Below are 18206 nucleotides of genomic sequence, written 5' to 3'. Positions count from 1 at the left end.
GGTTTGTTCAGACTGGTCTACTGCTAATCTTTCTTCGTGTATTCGTTCTACTTCTTTGCGGATTTTTCGGCACATAGCTATTATACTTAATCGTTTATCATGTCTCCCTTCTGATATATTCCGACTCCATGTGGTAAGAATTTGCATTTCTTCCGGATTTACCCCTGGTCGGTCTTGATTTCTGACCACACAATTTATGAGGAAACGTAACAGTTCTCCCTGTATCTCCACTTTCTGGTACTCCATGGCTCTATTAATACTCTCAGAATCTCGCCCTGACTGGACAAAATGATATATATTTTCTAAATGTGTAGTCATTCCTGGTAGCCTCCCTAAATATATTGCAGCTCGTCGGATACGTAATGAGGCCAGCAGCATTTCATCCTTTTTGCCGGGCACAGGGTCATATCTACAATCTATTAGAAGTTCCTTAAGCATGTCGGGAGTTACTAGTTTGGGCGTACGTTGGTGGGCTAATTCTTGAAAGGAAAGTTTATTTACTCTGGGTGGCGTGGAAAAAATGTTTGTTGTACCTCCTGTAGCACCGCCTGGGGTGCTGGGTGTGAAAGGATTCGTTGAACGTGATATAGCAACCATAGGTGTGGGTACAGCTGTAGAAACAGATGTGCTTGCCGGAACTTGTATCGGAGTTTGTTGTTGTGGAGGTACAGACGGAGGGTCTTGGCGTTGAACCCCCTCGGCAGGCGGTCTATGTGGTGCAGTATTAGCATACTCGGGAGCTGCGTCGTCTAAATAAGAGGAAAGGAAAACATCTTCTGCGGTTCTGGGATGCCCTTTGGGATGTGCTTTTATCGGAAACAACGGAGGTGGCAAGTCTCTTGGTATCTCCAGAGTAGCCTTAGGTAACCCTTCGGCCAGAAGAGGATACATACCATTCATAAGGGCATTTCTTTGTCTGTCTACTTGTTCTGCTTTTGCTCGGGTACCTTCTTCAATTAATAGATTTTCTCGGACTTTATTTGAATTCTCCTTACTCTTCTCTTCCTGTCTACGTGCTTTTTCTGTACGTCTATACGATTCTTTACGCCATAATTCAATGGCATCTTTCTGTGATTGTCTAGCTTTCTTTTTCCATAATTCTTCCTCTACTTTCATGATGCAATCTGCATCCCAGGTCCCAGCTGCGGGCCACCTCTGACTTTCTGGTAATTCCTTGGTGTAGTCTACCCATAAATCAAGAAATAATATGGCGTCTAGGCCATGTTTATGATACATGAAGTACCCTGGAGTGTCCCTAGGAGGAATGGGAACAGCTTCTTCGAGTACCCCTTTTCTAGTTTTGATCTGTCTTAATTTCGAAAAGAGCGGCATATTGAGAACTGATCTGATACCTAATTTTGAACACGTTTAATACAACAAAACACAATAATGAACAGTCATTCACACCACAATATGCAGAACGTATTTAAAACATTTAACATTTAACTTTTAATGAACAACAATGATGGCCATTTAGGGATCTCGTCACTAAGCATAATACTCGGCACTAACTAGGTAGGATCTGAATTATATACTAGACATACTAGATATACTGCTAAACAGTACAGATACACTGCTGAAACAGTGCAGACCGGATTTGTGTACCCAAACCCGTCTTGACCGGCACAACCTATGTGCACGTCAGAACGCCTCCCCGGCAATGGTACTCACCGGGTAGCTCGGAACGGAAGGCCTCGGAACTGAACTGAACTGGACTCGGACCGGACTGGACTCGACTCGAAACTTCGGAACTTCGGAACCTGGTGGGCCTCTGTATACCTCGGATCTTGCTCTCTCAGCTAGGCTCTGGTCGGGATACTTCGCACTTCTCACCGCCTCGTCTGGGTGTTGATCGCAGCCTCAGTTACCCCCGCTCGGCAGGAGGGAGATACAGGAAATCCTGTGGGTACGCGTTGTTGTCCGTCCAGCTGTGGCAGGAGACCGGGCCTGCAACGCACCTCCGGCGCGTGAGATGAGAAAGTGTCCCTGTTCGGGCGCCATATATGTGGTAAATAATTTAATTACCGGGACTTAATTTGATGCGGAAAATTAATAAGAATAGCTCAATAAAATAAGAGGCAGAATCCGTGGTATTAGAGATTCAGAACGGGCTTTATTCCTATACAAAGGAACATAATTCGAATTATGGGCCTTCTATTCCATCACCACGAAAGTTCAGGAAGGAAGGAACAATACATTATTGACAGGTAATCATTTTTATAGAAGAGGCATTACAGTGAAACAGATGCAGGAGGCGTAACAGTCGATAACAGAGATAAAACATACATGCGTAACTAAAATGGGTGTAACTAGGCGTAACTAAAGAACGTCATTAGGTATGATGTCATAAATGGGTGGTTCCATGAAAGAATTTCGCAATGTCAGCAAAAATACTTGGCAGAGATGCGCGCGCGGCAGCATGACGTGTGATTTGACGTGCAACTAGGGGGAGAAAGAGACTTGACATTTAGCTCTACATGTGGAGACGGGAGTCTGGGGTTATGTCAACCTAATCCCAAATCATATCTAATATCCTATGTTTAAAGAACTGTGTTATCCAAAAAGAGAGGTCTCTTGCGATAGAATCTTATTCTATACTGACTATACTGACTGTTAGTGCGTGTACAAGCGTCTAAGTGTCTACACTAGATGCGAGGGGGTAGGAATATTCCATGGTAACAGGGCTATGAATTACTTGCATGAGGGCAGCGAGGCCTGGCCCTTTGCACGGAAGCTGGAAGAATGTTTACCTAAACTACTAGACAGGAATGCATCGGATGAGGAGCGAAGGAGATTATCTCGAAGGTGAAATACAGTTTTTGGCAGGCAGACAGGCCGAGTCAGGCACTGTTAGCCGCGCAGGGAGTAGGACAAAGTTCATGGTCACAGATGCAGGCTCAGACTGGAGCTTTCAGAGGCAGAAGGCAGGAAAAGGCTTGATGACAGAATTCGGGCCTACTCGCCTGGACTGTAAAATGGGGTAAATGAACCATATAAAACCGGTGGCCTTTCATATTTAGGAATAGAATATCCGGCCCATTCATGGCGGATCTGAAAGAGGACATGTTGACGGTGGACGCACATGTGTTTGCGTCTTCATAACTGGAACTGAAGGGAACATACATGTACTTGTGACTTATACATGAAACCGTTGGGGTCCAAGATAGGGGACATAACCGACCATAAAAATCCATATTTCCACATTGGCGATGTCCGGTTCCGAGGTTGTGTTGGTCCAGGTTTCAGTGTAGAATGCTACGTCCGGGGTGGTGCTGTTGAGGAGGTCCCAGATTTTGGTGCCATGTTTGTGGAGTAATCGGACGTTGAGGAGGATGCATTGCAGTGTCTTCGGTTTGCTTATGTTCTTTTGGGCGGGTTGTGCTGGGTCCATGTTCCTAGCAGTGCTGCAGGTGTGCCAGCAGCAGTGACAGCTGAAGGGTCCGTGGGTGTCGGCTGGTGATGCTAGCTTGCAGTTGTTGTTGTGACCTGGGTTGAGCGTGTGGAGTGCCACTGGGTCGTAGCGTTGGCGGGTGCGGAGGTCCAGGGTTCCTGGCGCTGGTCGCGGTCGAGTCGTGGACGGGTGCAGACGGGCTTGCCAGCGGCCATCATTAAGTAGGGGTCAGGGAGGTCTGGACAGCTTGGAGGTGGGAGCAAGGAGGGGAACTGGCTTAGGTGGATCGCGCTGGTCATGCTGGGGGGAGGGACCGCGGGGCAGCAGTGGCGGGGAAAACAGGCACAAAAAGTGGGAAAAAGGAAAAAGAGATAGAAAGAGAGTGAAAGGGTGAAATAAAAATGAGGGTGAAAAACGAGTAGGAACGGAGCAGAAAAGGAGAGGAAAAGCAGAGCGAGAGAAGGAGTCAGGGGTCCACTGGACCCCCACTGATGAGGCGCAGGTATAACCTGCGGGTGGAGAAGGGTCCCGAACACCAACACTCGAGAGAGCAGGTTCTCAGTAGGGCCTCACTTGATGGTGGAGCTGCGAGGGTGGGAGACCAATTTCACTGACAATGAGTCAGTGGTCTCTGGGTCAAAGTTACAGTTCACCTCTTGACTCTGAGTGAAATATCTTGACTCTAAGTGAAACTGTGAATGAGTACTGGGCAAAAGAATGAACAAAGGTTATCGGTGCCCTACATTAAGAGCCAGCGATGTCCTCTTGTATTGAAAAAAAGGATCGATGTTGCTGTGACTCGAAGAGAAGGTGGTAGACTGCACTTTATGAGGAGAACCTGCATTAGCTCATCTTGAGAGTTATGAACAATCAGCTACATCAAGCCCTGTCTTCAAGCCCTGCCTTCAAGCCCTTTTATGAGGATCTGATGCCCATGACAAGACAACTGCCAAAAGTCAGAGCGTCAGCCCCCCAAATAGACACATTGCACTAAGACAATGGTTGGGTCTCCAGTCCTCTCACTGTTTTTTCTGGTGAGCGAATTGACTGCTCTTTTTTTGAAGGAGGTAAGGAGCTTAGACACCTTGCAGTCGAATCACTCACTTCAGGTGGTTTGCTTAACGCACCTGTTACTCCATTGTTTGCATTGTAGTGCTATCCACAGGTCCTTCTTGCACTTTCCGGCTGTCTACAGCTCAACAAAACCACATTTGTTGCAGCACCACTGCACAGGCGATTAAAGACTGTGCAACTCCCTTTACCCTGACCAGAATGGAATGTCACCATGCCCCAGTGTTGTATCCTTGAGTGCCCCCTACTGGCAGGGTCTCTATTGGCCTTAATTGCACCTACATTAAAAAGTCTGCCAGTCTACATACAATGCTTCCCTTGTCTGGCACGCCACCGCAAACACACAACACTGAACAGTGCATGGACCGAGACTCACACCACCTACCTACCTGACACTGAAGTCCATCTGCCAAAACAGGTTAGAATGACAATATATACTTGAAGTACCCATCTGTACTGATCCCACCAGACAGACAGGCTGCCAATCTGAATGTGTTGAATTTGCACACGAAACATCAGATTATACCCCTTTAGGATAGAGTACTTGACCCCGTATGTATTGGGCTACTGTAGCTTTAAGCGATTCAAAGTTATTTTCTTTAAATGATCAAATAGCACTGCCTGGACATTAGTGTCATTGTCCTTTCTGTGTGATTCCCCATTCCTCTATTGCAAGCAAAATTCAATAGTTGTAACGTTCGCTCCTCTTCCTTACAGCCAATGTAGAATTCTATGATGTGCTTAAACTAGAACATCTGTAGGTTCGCCAGCATACAATTTAACCACTGCTTAGGGAGTAAAACATAACAAACTAAGATGATAACTATAACTTGCGCCACCCACTCCCAATTACTACTGTGAGCAAACCACTCCCTGTGCAAGTGTCACAGTAGCAATTATATATTGACATGGGACTGGCAGCAGGGTATTGTTAACGTTACCCTGAAGGCTTCAGAGATTTGCAGGGCTTTGGTTCGGGCCCAGCTCAGGCATAAAAAGGGAGGAAGAAGCGGCAGCAGGAGCTCGGACCCACGGGAGGCTCCTTTCCTCGTTCATCATATAATGACGTATCTCCCTCAGAAGCAAAGTTATATACTACCCAAAGGTGAAGTCGATAAGGTATTTATAGCTTACATTTTTCTAAGAAGCTTACGCATGTGTAAATTCACATATTCCGTATATGGGTGTCATTGCACATGTGTGTCTGTGCTGCAGGTGAGTGGTTGTTGTGTGTGTGCGCTACTGAGAATGTTTGTGCACTATTTCATCATCTAAAATATTCAGATAACTTAGCCTTGGCTCTCATTTATTAAGAAGATGTGGCTCTGTGATTTTTGAGAGTACCACCTAGAAGGGGGCGGCTTGGAAGAGGCCTACTCTGTGATTTCCATTTTATTGGAGTGACTGAGTGAATTTTCCTGAATTTGTTACCTTGTACATGTGCAATTGACGTGCGCAAAGTAATTCTAAGTGTATGAACGTGAGGAAGAGTGTAAGTATGAGTAAAAGAATATTAATGTGGCGCACGTACTCGAATGTGGCATTTTTGTGGAAGCGATAGTTAAGTCTACCTCGTGACTATTTTCATCGACATGTTTAAATTTCGTTTTCTTGAGCGAACAGAATCCATTCAAATAATAGTTTACAATCCAGCTTTGCTACATTGCCAATTGGTAATTGATTTCCTTTCACTTCCGTGACCATTGCTATCCTTGAGACCATTGCTAACCTTGAGACCATTGCTATCCTTGAGACCATTGCTATCCTTGAGAACATTGCTATCCTTGAGACCATTGCTATCATTGAGACCATTACTTTCCTTGAGACATTGCTATCCTTGAGACCATTACTATCATTATTGAGACCATTGCTATCCTTGAGACCATTGCTTTCCTTGAGACATTGCTATCCTTGAGACCATTGCTATCCTTGAGACCATTGCTAACCTTGAGACCATTGCTATCCTTGAGACCATTGCTATCCTTGAGACCATTGCTATCATTGACCTGCAACAGTCTCTGCATCCAGATCTTTAAGAGCCTCGGAAAAGGTTAAGCAGATTGAACTAGTGTTCCCTTCTTGGAAAGGCCTATTTCTAGGTTTGATTCTAATCGTGTGTATTCAGATTTCCTGCCACAGATCTTGTCACTGGAAAACACACAGAAAGGAATAAAGGGTTCTTGGGAATGTAAACAGAATGCATAGGCTGCGGCCTGGGAGTTGTAAGGTTTGTCAGGGGGCCCTATCAATAAAAGTTACCTTGGTAGGAGGTGCACAGATAAAGGAGAGGATTCATACCGTATACGGCACGTCTTTTGGTGCTATAGAGATACCCATAAAATATAACAGTTCTTTTCAACCCGGGGGTACGATGCTGCAGCCTTGGTAGCATGAAGGGCAGCAAAGAGGGTCCAAAATAGAGGGGGAGGCCTAAATACCCCTCCCCATCCCCCGGCGCGCCGGAAATGACGTGTCTGGCGTGCCCTGTAAGGGGACTCCTCCTGAAGTCCCGCAGGAGTGTAGGGGGGTGGGGGAAGAGCCCAAATGCAACTAAGGGTGGCCGCCCTCTGAGGTGTCCCCCTGCGGGGACCGAGGGCAGCCGCAATATCCTCACAGGAGCCCAGCTTCCCACACAGATCAGGTTACAGAGGCCAGTTCAGTGCTGGTGACTGGTCGCAGGATTATCTGCCCATACTGCCTCTGCAGCCTCAGAAGCCGTATCTCGGGGACACAGGGGCCTTGGGAACTTTCAGAAATAAACTTGCTAGAAATGCTGCAGGTAGAACTATATTGAATTGATATTATTGTTTTCATAGGCTAGAAGTAGGGATGCGAGGAGTTCTGCAGTGCCCATAACATTAACATGCTGGAGTTCAGAAGCTGAATGAGCAATAAAGATGCCATTTTTTGAACCTTCTCATATTTGCTGTGGTTTGAAAGACAGAGGTCAAATTAGATGAGGCGCTGTCTTCTGACAAATTGCTGCTTCTATTTTTTTGTAGACTGGTGTTTATTTGTCTTTCTCTGATTTGTAAAGCAAACTAACATTCTGAGAAGCTGTATGGGTGGAAAGTTCTGGACTTACGGCGCTACAGTTGTTAGGGCCCAATTTTATATGTGGCACAATCCTCGTAAATGGCTACACCCAAGAGCCATTGAAAAGGTAAAGTTAGGAAACGGTGGAGGGTGATGCCTTCTTAATTGGTCCACGTCAGTGGATAATCAACATCAAGAGCATTGCTCAGAATGAAATTACTTGTGTTGTTTTTATTTCTGGCAGACAAAACAGGTATAAATTGTGAGAGGAAAAGCAACAAGCCGACACGTGTTTCGCCCTAGTGGCCCATTGGCCTTGGGCTTTTTCAAGGCGGTTTTCAGTAAATAACAAGGTCTTCCTGCGGATGAAATAGATGAGTCTCTGCGGTCTCAGGGAAATCGGAGGAATGAGCTGTCAGAACCTCATTGCCTCATATGCCAATTATGTGGCAAATCAATGATTATTGGGTAAATGTTTCAGTTTAATGTATTCACCTGCCTTTAGATGCGTGCAGCGAGGTTCATCGCAGGGCCTTTGGCAAAGGAGTAGGGCCCGGTCAGGCCTTGTGCCCAAGCATCCCAGGCAGACGACCCACTTTGAGCATGTTTTTTAATTAAGCAAGTTTAGCACAGACTTGGCAACAGGGCCTGGTCTTCGATCTTTAGCCATGCCATGTGCTCAACCCTCCACAGAAAGAGGGCCTGCTCTCGTTTTTGACCTTTCCCTTTAACTTTGTGCCATGACCAGTAGCCTTGGCTCACCTTCCTGCGCTAGGCAGGCACACAAGTGAAATACTACAGATTCAGTGGCGCTGAATTCATCCTGTGGAAGGAAAGGCTGATTTTGCTTGATTTATATGCTGGCGGATCAGATACTCGTCAAAAACATTACGAATATCCCATCCACCGCATTATAAGTACATTGGGGCAGATTTATGAGCCCCTTGCGCCACTTTTGCGTCACTTTTAACATGGGAAAAGTGACGCAAAAGTGGCGCAAGGGGCTCATAAATCTGCCCCATTGTTTCTTTTGGCATTTGTAATATTGCGACGGGAGTTCCGTCACATTTATGATGGAGTGTCCCATAGTTCAAAGTATAAATCAGTCCCTTTGGCAAAGGATATCATATCCCTGAAAGATGCACTTTGCATTGGCACCCAAATGCAAACTTCAGTTCCCATGAATCAATGACCTCGTGCAACGTTTGCAAATGGCAACAGCCATGTTGAAAGCTATTAGAAGATAAGTTTTCTCCGTGCTCACAGCATCCTTCCTAGGCAACTGAAATTCTTGGTGTTGCAGCGAGGACCTTGCTTAGACCTTGCGACCCTTGACCTTGTTTACAGGCAGGTCGTTCCCCACGCCGCACAGCACCACCTGTGTGTTCGTGCCCCTTAGCCCGCTCCCGCTGCCTGCCTGAAGTTCGAGGCCCACCTCCACCCGCAAGCTACCAACTGCGCCTCATCCCTGGTGGCCAGTGGTAAGCTGTTATCCCTCTGCGCTCTATCTGCCCCTTTTGCCTTTCTGCCTATTGTAATATTAGCTGTATTTTTCCTGTTTTCCCTTTTGTTCACTGTTCATTGTTTTGTACCCGTGTTTTGCCTTTTGTATCCACTGCCTGCCTGTTTTTCCCGCCGCTGCGTCCCCTGCGGCCCGCCCCCCTGCTCGCCCATTCGCCGCCTGCTCCCGTTTCCCAGCTGCTCCTCCCTCCCACCTCCCTTTATATGGCGGCCGCTGCGCGGTGAGGAGAGCGACCATTGACCCTGTTTTCAGGCAGGTCGCTCCCCACGCCGCACAGCACCACCCGCGTGTTTGTGCCCCTTAGACCGCTGCTTGCCTGAAGTTTGAGGCCCGCCTCCACCCGCAGGCTACCACCTGCACCTCATCCCTGGTGGCCAGTGGTAAGCCGTTAGCGCTCTGCGCTCGATCTGCCCCTTTTGCCTGTCTGCCTGTTGTAATTGCCTCTCTGTTGTGGTATTAGCGGTATTTTTCCTGTTTTCCCTTTTGTGCACTTCTCATTGTTTTGTACCCGTGTTTTGCCCCCTGTATCCTCTCCCCACCCGTTTCTCCCGCTGCTGTGTCCCCTTCGGCCCCACCTCCCTGCTCGCCCATTCGCCCCCCCGCTCCCACCTCCCAGCTGCTCCTCCCTTCCACCTCCCCTTATATGGTGGCTGCTGTGCGGCCGTGCCGCTGGCACACCGAAGGTGTGCCTAAGGCAAGCCCGTCTGCGCCCATCCGTGCCTGGACCGTGCCCAGCACCAGACCGCCTGGCCCCTGAGAACGCCAGGACACCTGACGCCGCTGGACGCCAACACCCTCCACACACTCAACACCGGATGACCGCACGCCTGCTTCCTGGCCGCCCGAAGCGCACCAAAGGACCCTTCTCCTGCCGGAGCTGCAGCTTCACCAGTCTATGAGCCGCCAACCCACCCACCAGGACAGGACGCAACCACCTCAGATGCATACTCTTGAACACCCGCTCCGCAGGCAAACACGCCCCCGAACTCTGGGACCTGCTGGACACATTCTCCCCGGATGTCACCTTCCTGACAGAGACCTGGATGAACGACTCCTCGGCACCCAACATCGCCATAGCCATCCCGGATGGCTACAAGATCACCCGCAGAGACCGCACCAACGGAGTAGGAGGTGGAATTGCCATCATCCACAAGTCCACCCTCAAGGTCTCGACCAACTCCGATGACACCCTCAGCACCGCCGCACAACTGCACTTCCAGATCCACACTGATCCCAACACCACCCTCAGAGGAACTCTGATCTACAGACCTCCCGGACCCCGGCCTCAGTTCAGCGACTCCATCGCCGACTTCGTCAGCATGCACGCCCTCGCCTCCACAGACTACATCCTCCTCGGAGACCTAAACTTCCACCTCGAGAACAACAACGACACCAACTCCACCACCCTGTTCAACAACCTCGCCAACCTCGGACTCAGACAGCTCGACACAACGCCCACCCACTCCGTCGGCCACATGCTCAACCCCATCTTCTCCGCAAGCTCCCACGTCTCCTTCAGCCACACCACCGAACTCCACTGGACCGACCATCGCTGCATCCACTTCACCTTCCGGAAAACCACCATGCAACACCGCACCCTACAGATGCCCTGCCGCAGCTGGAGCAAAATCAATGAAGACCAGCTAAACACCGCCCTCGCCCGAAGCCCACCTGCCGACCCCACCGACCCCGACACTGCCGTCAGCAACCTCAGGCATTGGACCGACAACTGCGCCAACACTCTCGCCTCAATCAAGAAACCCTCCAACAAACACACCAACAAAAATGCTAGCTGGCTCTTCACGGACCTCCAAACCTCCAAACAAACCTGCCAAAAACTAGAGAAGAAATGGCACTGCGAACAGACACCAGAGAACCACGCAGCCCACAAGAAGGCCATGCGCCAACACCATCACCTCATCAGATCCACCAAAAGGACCTCCTTCAAGGACCGCCTCAATAACAATGCACACAACAGAAAAGAGCTCTTCAACATCGTGAAGGAACTCTCTAGCCCCAGCTCCAACACCAACGACATCCCGCCATTGCAAGACCTGTGCAACTCCCTTGCCACCTTCTTCCATCGCAAGATCGCAGACATACACAACAGCTTCAACAACCAGACCACCACAACAGCCAAGGACACCTAAGACCCCACGGCCACCACCCACAGCAGCCCCCTGCTCACCTGTACTAACATCAATGACCACAACACCATCAAAATCATGAACACCATCCACTCTGGCTCCCCGTCAGACCCGTGCCCACACCACATCTTCAACAAAGCCAGCGCCACCATTGCACCCCATCTCCGCAAGGCCATCAACATCTCCTTCGAGACCGTGGCCTTCCCGGAGAGCTGAAAGCACGCCGAGATCACCGCCTTGCTCAAGAAACCCAAGGCAGATCCGAGGGAACTCAAGAACTTCCGGCCCATCTCCCTGCTCCAGTTCCCGGCAAAGGTCATCGAGAAAACCGTCAACAAACAGCTGACCCGCTACCTCGAGGAGAACAACATCCTGGACCCATTCCAATCCGGGTTCCGCAGCAACCACAGCACCGAAACTGCCCTCATCGCCGCCACCGATGACATCAGGGCCCTGCTGGACAACGGCGAAACTGCGGCCCTCATCCTCCTGGACCTATCAGCCGCCTTCGACACGATCTGCCACCGCACCCTACGCACACGCCTCCACAACGCAGGGATCCGAAACAAGGCTCTGGAATGGACCACCTCCTTCCTCTCTGGCAGAACCCAGAGCGTCCGCCTCCCCCCTTCCGAAGCCTCCAAGATCATCTGCGGCATACCCCAAAGACCATCCCTCAGCCCCACTTTGGTCAACATCTACATGGCCCCCCCTCCAGGTCACCAGACTGCACGACCTCAACATCATCTCCTATGCCGATGACACACAGCTGATCCTCTCCCTCACCAAGGACCCCCTCACCGCCAAAACCAACCTCCACGAAGGAATGAAAGCCGTAGCCGAATGGATGAAGAACAGCCGTCTGAAGCTGAACTCGGACAAGACGGAGGTCCTCATCCTCGGCTCCAACCCCTCAACCTGGGATGACTCCTGGTGGCCGACTGTCCTGGGAGCAGCACCGACAACCGCCGACCATGCACGCAACATGGGGTTCATCCTCGACTCAACGCTCTCCATGACCAAGCAAGTCAACGCCGTCTCATCCTCCTGCTTCAACACCCTCCGCATGCTCTGCAAGATCTACAGGTGGATCCCCACTGACACAAGAAGAACGGTCACCCAGGCCCTCGTCTGCAGCAGGCTGGACAATGGAAATGCACTCTACGTGGGAACCAAACTGCTCAAACGATTGCAACGCATACAGAACGCCTCTGCCGCATGATCCTTGACATCCCTCGACACAGCCACATCACACCCCACCTGAGAGACCTGCACTGGCTGCCCGTCAACAAGAGGATCACCTTCAAGCTCCTCATTCACGCACACAAGGCACTCCACGACACCGGACCAGCATAACTCAACAGACGACTCACCTTCTACACCCCGAACCGCCAGCTCAGCTCCTCCAACCACGCCCTCGCTACCATCCCCCACATTTGAAGAGCGACCTCCGGCGGCACATCGTTCTCCTACCTCGCCGCCAAGACCTGGAACACCCTCCCCATCCTCCTACGGCAGACCCAAGACCTACTAACCTTCAGGCGGCTACTCAAGACCTGGCTATTCGAGCAATAGCAGCACCCCCCCCCAGCGCCTTGAGACCCTCACGGGTGAGTAGTGCGCTCTATAAATTTCCTGATTGATTGATTGCCTGTGAAATCAGGGTACACAGAGAGTTTCCAGAACTTCATTTATTTCGACCAGCAGAACGTGTTTCGGCTTAAGTGCCTTTCTCAAATGAAAATGACTCTGGGGCTCATGTACAACGTTTATATACATGTTGCCTCGCTCCTATTGGAGGGAGCATTGTGGCCAATGTGGAAAGACTACGTGTCCCAGCATTACTCATCTCTCCATAGAGGCTCTGTTTACCTCAATACTCTCTTGCTACGATCCATTTAATGACTGTATTCTCATATATTCCCACATAATATGTATATATATATATATATATATATATATATATATATATATATTCACTTAAAAAACCATAGGTTTCACACATGTTATAGTTAGGTGGATATTTCACTCGTAAAAAAACAATGAAATTCCCCCATTATAGTTAGTTCAGATAACTATAACTCGCGCGCCCGCAATCCTGCTTATGACGTCACATATTACATCACTCATGACATGGTCAGTGGCATCACTCATGACATCACTGATGACATCATCCTTGTGATAGAGTGGCGGTCGCGCGAGTTATAGTTATCTGAACTAACTATAACGGGTGAATTTCATTGGTTTTTTACGAGTGAAATATCCACCTAACTATAACATGTGTGAAACCTATGGTTTTTTAAGTGAATTTGCAAGGTTTTTTAAATGCTAATTCCTAACTATAACGTGTGTGAAACCTATGGTTTTTTCAGTGAATTTGTACGGTTTTTTAAATGCTAATTTATGGATGTATTATTATTTTTTTTATATATTTATTTTACAATAAACTACGTATTAAAAATGTTTATTATTTTTTGGGGGGGTTTTCACCGTGCGCGCACAGTGCGCGCACCCCCGCGATTTAATTTCTTTTTTTTTTTTTTTTAAAGTCTGCCTTCGGGGTCCTTCAGGGACCCCCTGACAAAGGCTAGGGGGTCAGGAACTCTCTACCCTGCCCCCTTTTCACGTTCAACACCTTCCTTTTTCACTCTCGCACTGAAAACAAACAAAATGGCGGCTGACACTTCCTGATTTCAACCGATTCGAACGTTGACTAACATGTAACCACCAATCAGAATTACGCTCGCGCACGTTAGGGTGCTCGCACGGTGCGCGCACGGTCCGCGGCTATAGATATGTATGTGCTTTTAACTGCAATTTTCTCAGGAACTACTGAACAGATTGACTCCATATATGCAAAAGGCACATCCCTGACCTGAGGAGTACCTCTCTGCCAAATTTCAAGTAATTCTGTTGAGCCGTTCGGGCTGTACCTTCGACTAAAGGTCCTACGGGAAAATGTATGGGGAAAACGTGTTTTGGGACCCCCCTTTTTTCTCGGCCCCCGCTTGACGAATCCCCCCGAGACTTTCAGGGTAGGAGCTGAGCGGAGCGCCCCATTAGTTTTAAAAATTTCGCAAAGATTCGTCAACCGGCGCCAAAGTTATTCAAAATAGAATTTTCAGATTTCCTATGGAAAAACGGTCCTAACTAGCGACCGCCAGTAGATAATATATATATATATATATATATATATATATATATTCACTGAAAAAAACATAGGTTTCAGGCACGTTATAGTTAGGAATTAGCATTTAAAAAACCTTAGAAATCCACTGAAAAAACCATAGGTTTCAGGGGCGTTATAGTTAGCTGGACTTTTCACTCGTACAAAACCATTGAAATTCCCCCGTTATAGTTAGTTCAGCTAACTAAAACTCGCGCGCCCGCAATGCACTGCTGATGACGTCACATTTTACATCACTCTTGACATGGTCAGTGACATCACTCATGACATCACTGATGACATCTCAAATGACATCACTGATGACATCATCCAGTGAATGTGTGTTTTTCTGAAAATTACATATGTTTTATATATGTATATCTCAAGGTCGATGGAAGAATAAATGGGTATATAAGTGTCTAAATGGATGATTTGTTTTTGAAAAATTGATTGTATAACTGACTGATTAAGTGTATCTTAGTGAATACATGGCTTAGTGAGTAATGTTTAAATGTGTAAATATCTGTATCAGTCTCTCACTTTGTGTATAAGTGGCTGCATGGGTTGGTGAGTAGCTATATGAGTGTCTATATAGGTTATTAGTTGGTTTTTTGAGTATCAGTATGAGTGTCTGTATGGTTCGGTGGGGGGTATTACGTAGTGAATAGGTGCATGAATGAGTGACTCACTGCTTGTATGTGTTGAAGACAGCATGTGTGCAGGACTGTATGGGTGGATGAGTGTGTGCATGGGTGTGTTAGTGAGTGATAGACTGTCTCAATAGTGTCTTTATGAGTAACTACATATGTTTTAAACTAGTATATGTGACTATTGGTGTATATAAGTGAGTATATGTGAGAGTGAGAGATTGAAAGAGTTCCTGTATGAATAAGTATGTGTTTCTATAAGTGATTGTTTAAAAGACTAAGTATGTGTAAGTTTCTGTAGAAGTAAGTGTGGTGGTGTGTGTATAACTGTATATGCAAGTAAATGGATGTTTGATTCTTTATTAGCATGAGTGACTATGTGTGTGAGTAACTCTATGGATGAGTGGCATTGTGTAACAGGATGTGTAGGTGTGTGAGTACATATGATGAGTGAGTACATGTATGAGTGACTGTATAGGACTGTTGGTGAATGAGTGGATGTGTATATGGATCTTAGAATTACTGAATAGGTTGTTGTAACTGGTATTGGTATGTCCATTGTTTAGAAAATTTTAGTTTCTATTTTTGAATGTGTGTATCAAAGGTTATATTAGGGGGAGAGGAGGTCTGCCACTCTATCACAAGGATGATGCCATCAGTGATGTCATCAGTGATGTCATGAGTAATGTCACTGACCATGTAATGAGTGATGTAATATGTGACGTCATCAGCAGTGCATTGCGGGCAAGCGAGTTATAGTTAGCTGAACTAACTATAACGGGGGAATTTCAGTGGTTTTGTACGAGTGAAAGGTCCAGCTAACTATAACGCCCCTGAAACCTATGGTTTTTTCAGTGAATTTCTAAGGTTTTTTAAATGCTAATTCCTAACTATAACGTGCCTGAAACCTATGGTTTTTTCAGTGAATTTCAAAGGTTTTTTAAATGCTAATTTCTAACTATGCCTACAGAGATAGGACATGTGAAGAAAGAAGAAAAAACGCACAGAAAGAAAAAAAAGAAATGCAGAAAGAAGCAACAGAAGTCCTCAAAGATGAAGAAAAGTGCAGGAAGAAGGATAACGTGCAGAAAGAACAAACAGAAGAGCAGAAAGAAGCCTTGTTGCAAAATCATCCTGTAGCCTTAACTTTTTCAGACGGATACTGGTGGTAACTGAGTCTGACTAACCAGTCCTAGAGCCAGTGCTATGTTAAAAGACACTCAGTATACAGTGAAAACACCTACATACACTAGGGAACACTATGCGTTGGGGTCCCTCTGTGATCAGCATGACCTCCTCTGTAAGCCCCTAGTATATAATAGGGCAGGGGATTAAAACTACCTCTTAAAACGCACCACAGGGCGTGTTTGCACACGTCACCTCAGGCCCGTCCCCTCACTTCCCCACTGTGTAAACACGCCCTGTGGCCGTTTTAAGTTAGGAGATTAAGTCCATTTGAATCCTGAGGGTCCCTAGGGTCCAACTAGACCACTAGGTACCTCCAGTAAGTGCCACAGAGCTGCGTTGCAGAGAGATGTAAAAAGGGGCACGGCCTAGACCACCTCTCTGCAACGCAGCTCAGTGGTGCTTACTGGAAGCACCTGGTGGGCTAGTTGGCCCCCAGGGTCCCTCAGGATTGAAGGGGAATTATTTCCCCAACTTAAAACACGTCACAGGGCTTGTTTGCACACGTTAACTCAGGCCCCGTCCCCTCCCTTTACCACTGTGTAAACACGCCCTGTGGCCGTTTTTAGTTGGGAGATTAAGTTCATTTGAATCCTGAGTCCCTAGGGTCCAACTAGCCCACTAGGTACCTCCAGTATGCGCCACAGAGCTGCGTTGCAGAGAGGTGTAAAAAGTGGCACAGCCTGGACCACCTCTCTGCAATGCAGCTCAGTGGCGCTTACTGTAAGCACCTGGTGGGCTAGTTAGCCCCCAGGGGCCCTCAGGATTGAAGGGGAATTATTTCCCCAACTTAAAACGCGCCACAGGGCTTGTTTGCACACGTTAACTCAGGCCCCGTCCCCTCCCTTCACCACTGTGTAAACACGCCCTGTGGCCGTTTTTAGTTGGGAGAATAAGTTAATTTGAATCCTGAGGATCCCTAGGGTCCAACTAGCCCACTAGGTACCTCCAGTATGTGCCACAGAGCTGCGTTGCAGAGAGGTGTAAAAAGTGGCACGGCCTGGACCACCTCTCTGCAACGCAGCTCAGTGGCACTTACTGGAAGCACCTGGTGGGCTAGTTAGCCCCCAGGGGCCCTCAGGATTGAAGGGGAATTATTTCCCCAACTTAAAACACGCCATAGGGCGCGTTTGCACACGTCACCTCAGGCCCCGTCCCCTTCCATCCCCACTGTGTAAACATGCCCTGCGGCCGTTTTTTAAGTTGGGAGATTAAGTCCCCTTGAATCCTGAGGATCCCTAGGGGCAAGATAGCCCACTAGGTACGTCCAGTAAGCGGCATTGCAGAGAGGTATAAAAAGGGGCACGGCCTGCACCACCTCTCTGCAACGCAGAGCAGTGGCACTTAGTGGAAGCACCTGGTGGGCTAGTTGGCACCCAGGGTCCCTCAGGATTGAAAGGGAATTATTTCCCCAACTTAAAACGTGCCACAGGGCGTGTTTGCACACGTCACCTCAGGCCCCGTCCCCTCTCTTCACCACTGTGTAAACGCGCCCTGTGGCCGTTCTAAGTTGAGAGATTAAGTCCCCTTGAATCCCAAGGGTCCCTAGGGTCAAACTAGCCCACTAGGTACCTCCAGTAAGCGCCACAGAGCTGCGTTGCATAGAGGTGTAAAAAGGGGCGTGGCCTCAGAACACCTGTCTGCAACACAGCTCCCTGGCGCACACTGGAGATACCTGTTGGGCTAGTTGGCCCTCAGGGACCCTCAGTATTGAAGGGGAATGAATTCCCCAACTTACAACTGGCCAGGGGGCGAGTTTGCAGAGTGCTGCAAGGAGGGGGCGTGGCCTCCAGCGCGATGCCGGTCTTTTATTTATTTTATTTTTTTAAGAAGGAGGGCTGTGTGGCCCCCCTTCTTTTTCTAATTTACTGGCCCTGGGGACCCCATCCCCCAGGGCCTGCACCCTAATTTTTTTTGTTGAAAAAAATTAATTTGGCCCTCCCAAGGCCTTAATCGGCCCCGGGGACCCCAACCCCCGGGTCATGGCCTTTTTTTTATTTAAATTCTTTAGGAGGGGGCTGCGTTGCCCCCCTCCTCAGGC

Source organism: Triturus cristatus, chromosome 7 (genome assembly GCF_964204655.1).
Source record: "Triturus cristatus chromosome 7, aTriCri1.1, whole genome shotgun sequence".
NCBI lineage: Eukaryota > Metazoa > Chordata > Amphibia > Caudata > Salamandridae > Triturus > Triturus cristatus.
This window is presented reverse-complemented; position numbering follows the sequence as displayed.